General features: G+C 42.7%; 1 pseudogene; it reads right to left on the reverse strand.

Annotated features, from left to right (window-relative positions):
- Positions 1-583: 583 nt before the first annotated feature.
- Positions 584-1,352, reverse strand: LOC102836114 (annotated as a pseudogene).
- Between the last annotated feature and the right edge of the window lie 4,114 nt (positions 1,353-5,466).

Below are 5,466 nucleotides of genomic sequence, written 5' to 3' on the forward strand. Positions count from 1 at the left end.
ATGAGGCTTTCTACTCCCGTAAAGATTTACACCCTCGGAAACCCTGTACAGGGTCGCTATGGGTCGGAACCGACTCGATGGCACTTAACAACAACAACTTTTTTGAACTTCATTGTTAATGCTGGTGTGCGATGATATCTCATTGTTGTTTTGATCTGCATCTCTCTAATGGCTAGTGATCGGGAACATTTCTTCACGTGTTTGTTGGCTGCCTGAATCTCTTCCTTGGTGAAGTGTGTTCATGTCCTGTGCCCATTTTTTGGGTTATTTGTCTTTTTCCTATTTATTTTAGAAATTAGCCCCTTGTCTGATGCATCATTGCAAAAGATTTTTTTCCATTCTGTGGGCTCCCTTTTTACTTTTTTGGTGACGTATTTTGATGCACTTAAGTTTTTTTGTTGTTGTTGTTTTGTTTTACCAATAATTGTGTTTTATTCTCTTAATATTCCAAACTCAAACATCCTTTTAAGTTAAGGTAAACTGTAACTTGAATAGACAGCAATGTACAAAGAATGATTTCATCACATAGACTATTTTCCATTTAGTCAACTGTTTATAGCTGTCTCAGTTGGGATTGGTACATTTACATAACTGGCTGTGCTTGAGCCTTCTTTGCAAGCAGCTTTAGATCTTGAATGCACTTGGCAATTGTCTCCTTTTCCTGCTGTGCAGAGATGCTCTGCACCACATTCTTCTCCACACAGTTTATCATGTGCTCTTGTTCTTTTCGACGCATCATATTCTGCACAGAGATGTGGTAATCCAAGCGATTCTTCACCTCTTAGTATACTCTGTGCTGCCGTTCCCAGCAAGTAACCTCCAAGGCCATAGCGATATTATTCCTTTGAACATCAAAGAGGTAATGGCGTTTGTCAACAAGTGCCTGCTGCGCCTTCTCAAGTTCAGTTGCATCTTGAAAGTATTTGATGGAAGTCTGCTTCGTGTCTTCTAGTCTGGCAATTTTTTGCTCATTGAGTTTGTCAACAAACTCCAAAAGAGGCACCATATTTTTAAATTACATAGACAAGCAATCCCACTGTTTCTACGGTAGAGATTGTTTCTGGGGTTACCATATATATTTCTTTAGATAGACAATACAAGATAAGTCCAGTTCCGAGCATATAGGGTCCCGTGACACTGGTTTTAGGATAAAGGAACTGGAAGAATTCCTCAGGGATCAGCCTAAGCTGAACTTTCCCTCCATATTCAGGAAACGGTGGTACAGGGGCAAGACTTGGCTGCCCTGTGTGAAAGATCTTTGTGGCTTGCAACACCCCTGGACCTAGGAGGACTGCATTCTACAAGGAGGGGGCTGCTATTGCAGAAGCATAAAGTACCACCCAGGATAACATGGCCAGGAAGGGTCCAGGTGGCGGTCTCAGCACACATAAGTTTTTAATTTTGTATGTCCCAATCATCTGTTTTGTCTTCTTTTGTTTGTTCAATTTTTACAATGTTTGGTAGTCTGTGTGTGCCCTGTATTAGAGCCCTCACAGTTCTCCCTATTTTTTCATTGATGACCTTTATAATTCTGGGATTCACATTTAGGTTTTTACTCCATGCTGAGTCCTAATTTTGATTTTAATTTACATTTCCATGATGATCAGTTATTACACTGTCATTAAGTCTGTTGTACATTTAAGAAGCTCTGGTGGTGCAGTCCTATGGTGCAGTGAGCTATTTTACATGACTCTTCTAGTCATTGTCTTTGTAACTCCCTCCAAACAAATCTTTCCTGGGTAAGAGAAGGTGGGGGAAGATGCTAATCGGATCATATGATCCAGTTGTGGGTCGTTGTTAACAGAGCTAATTGTGTTTGTAAAAAACTGGAACTCTAACATGGAGATTGGCCAGTTTTGCCATCCTGCTAGGCATAAAATGAACCATTTCAGAACCAGGAATGGAGGACTTCACTACCATCAAGAAACAAGAATCAGGGGTGAAGCACATCCTTTATAACCCAAGATCCCACACATTGAAACTCCTCAATCCTGGGACAGGAAAGCTGTGACATCAGAGGAGCAGCAGAGGTGAGAAGCAGCAGAACCAAGAACCAGAGCAGGAGACAAAGCAGTGGGCTTGGCAGCTCACTTAGGGAGTAAAGTTGAATGCCTTCAAGCATGAAACTGTCTTGCAGAGTGGGGTGCCTTCAGGCACTTCACTGTAAACTAGTTTTTCAGACCCATGGATCTGGGATATTTATTGGCAGTGCTAAAAGACCTTTATAACATTGTCTGAGTAGGGCAGAGGCCAAGCCAAGGGGCTGAGGACCAGAGAGAGGCCTACCTGCAGGCATGACAGAGAAGAGGCTGCCCTGACCCCAAAAAATTTATCCTGAGCATTTCTTATAACTCCATAATCATGCCTTCTGTGTGGCTACTGAAATAAATGATCAAACCCAGCATACATGTCATGAGAGGGATGGCTGGTGACAGAATTGGTAAAGAAGGTTGGAGGATGGAGGCATATCTGACCTCAGCCGTATAGGAACCGACCTTGAGCTGATGCTGATGGTGATTCTCGTCCTCCATCCTTGTGACGCTGGAGGAGATCAGACACCACCTCCACATTCTTTTTTGCAAATGGTTAAAGTGCTTGGAGTCTTGGTGTGGCACTGTATGATAAGTGCTAGACTGAAAGGTTGGTTTGAAACTCACCAGCCGCTCCTCAGAGATCCTCTACAGGGATGCTGTGAGTTGGAACCATCTTGATGGCACTTAACAATAACAAAGTGGTTGGCTGCTAACTAAAGGATCATCAGTTTGAACCAGCCAGCCCCTCCATGGAAGAAAGACCTAGCAGTATGTTTCTGTAAAGATTTACAGCCTTCAAAACCCTATGGAAACAAAACAAAACAAAGCAAAACAAAAACCCTATGGAGCATTCTACACTCTGCTATACTGTTGTTGTTAAGCACTGTGGAGTTGGTTCCGACTCCTAGAATTGGCTAGACAGCACTGGGTTGGGTGATTGTCCATTGACATTTCTTACTGTGTGGAATTAAGGTCTAGTACTCATTTTTCTATTAGATGATCTGTTGTTGTTGTTGTTTTTAAATAGGAATTCTGTTTGTATTTTGCATATTCTTTATGTTACAAAGACTGTCTCCCACTGTATGGTTTGCCTTTTCACTCACTGAATGGCATCTTAGATAAAGAGATTTTATTTATTTATTTTTTTAAGTTTTTATTGTAAATTATGTGATAGTTTACATGAGAGAACATTAGTTTTACATTCATCCTATCTTATTTCATTTCTTTGCAATGATTACAGTTCCCTACATGCATCATCAAACAGCCAAAGGGTACACCCGGCAAGCCTGCCCCCTGGCCTTCAACACAAAGACCCTCCCCATCTCAGAGTCCAGAGTCCTCAGCCACTCCATCTCTCCATGTCATCGTCTCTGCCTCCAGCTCTGGCATCGCTGCTTCTCTGGATAGGGTCCCCAAATCTGTTCTTCTCCCTTGATGGTCCCAGGGTCCTCTGCTCCTGGAGTGAAAGATCAGCCACTCCCTTCCTTTTGTTACAAAACTTCTGCCTTTACATTTGCAACACTCACAATCAGTCCTGACAACAGTTATTCACTATTGAATCACAAGAGTCTTATACCCATCTCCTTTTACCAGCCCCATCCAGACAGGTTGGAAACCACTCAGTGAAGATTCTACATTCCCCCGTGCCCTCTGAAACTAGGTTCTCCTGCCGCCCCCATTTTGGATAGCCAATGTCTAAGTTGCCTATCCCTGTCAATCCTGTGTACCGAGGTGGTAGGAATGATCCTCACTGTAAAGATTCATCCCATCGTTTGAGCTACTACATCCACAAGCATGGGCCAAATTCATCAAATTGTAGCAGATTACTCTTTTTTTCCCTTCTTTCTTCCTCTAGTCGAGTCCTGGCCATCCAGCCATTGAAGTCAGGTCAAATGGGTACTATCTGCAAGTATGGGTGTTCTTGTGCATCTCCCCTCACTTCATGTCAGCTAGACACTTCACTCTCCGCTCTAGTCCTCTATGGCCATGTCCCTGGGCCCAGGAGTCCCCAGGTCTCACCATACTGCTGACCAACCATGTCTCAACCCAGGTTGACAGGAGTCTATTGAACTTGGTCAGACTTAGCTCACAATTTCACTGCTGTTTTCCCCCACGTCCCCTTATCAGTGACCAAGTTGCTCAGCAGCAAGACCACATGCCTGCTCGTGTATTCCCCTTAAATCTTAGTCTTGGAAGGGGGTTTGCCCTGTGGGAACCTGACCACTTGCCATAATAGCTCCCAGGCAAATGCCTCATTTGTTCAGTAGTCATTCAGACTGCTGTTATTGTTTTTGATTTTTCCTGCTGGTCTATCTTTCAAGAAGTATCTTCTGTTTCTTCTAATCATTCCAGGCTGGTCTGCTTGTCCTTTCAGTGGAAATTTCCCACCTCAAAATGTTCTGGATCAGGATCAGGATTCCACCTATGGTCTTATGCAGTGCAAAGGCTCTGCAGGAAGTCTCTTTCACTGGGCAAGTTCTACCCCCATTTTAGGTATTCCAATCAGTTATAGGCTGAAGATGGACTTACAAGCTTTCTATAGTGATGTTTCTGGCTATTCCTTTCTCTCCCCTTCAAGAGTCTGTTTTACAGTAATAGGTAAGAGAAACCAGGATTCAAAAGACAGCTGAGCATTGTAACATTATTTTCCCTCATTTACCCATTCAAACCATGCCTCAATCTCTGTATCTCAGAGTCCTGTTGTTCCAAGTTTGAGCATACATCATTATTTACTTCTGTCCCACTTAGACCTTGCAAACCTGCCTACCTGTTCTCCCATCTGCCTTGTTCTTCCATTCCCCTCCCCATCTAGTATGTTGTGTCCCCTACCCCAGCACCCAAACTGTCCTGTGTCTATTCCCTGACCTGTGCTCCACCTTTGCCTCCTTTCCCTCCCCACCCCATACACCCTGGTAACCAGCAAATAATTTGTTTTTTTTCCCCCACTTTAGTGTGGGTACTTTTTCTTAATCTTTTACAATAATGGTCCTATGCAGTATTTTTCCTTTCATGACTGACTAATTTCACTCAGCATAATGTTCTCAAGGTTCATCCATGATATGCAGTGACTTATAGCTTCCTTGTTATTCTTCAAGGTAGCATAATATTCCATTGTGTGTATGTACCAAAGTTTGTTTGTCTATTCTTCCATTGATGGGCACTTAGGCTGTCTCCATCTTTTTGCTAAATAGTGCTGCTATGAACATTGGTGTGCATATATCTACTTGTGTTATGACTTGTATTTCTTGTGGATAAATGCCAAGTAGAGGAATTGCTGGATCATAAGGTATTTCTATTTCCAACCTTCTGAGGAAGTGCCATATTATTTTCCAGAGTGGCTGGAACATTTTCCAATCCCACCAGCAATATAGTAGGGTCCCAGTCTCTCCACATCCTCACCAGCATTTATTGTCCTCTACTTTTTTTTTTTTTT

Source organism: Chrysochloris asiatica, unplaced genomic scaffold (genome assembly GCF_000296735.1).
Source record: "Chrysochloris asiatica unplaced genomic scaffold, ChrAsi1.0 scaffold00144, whole genome shotgun sequence".
NCBI lineage: Eukaryota > Metazoa > Chordata > Mammalia > Afrosoricida > Chrysochloridae > Chrysochloris > Chrysochloris asiatica.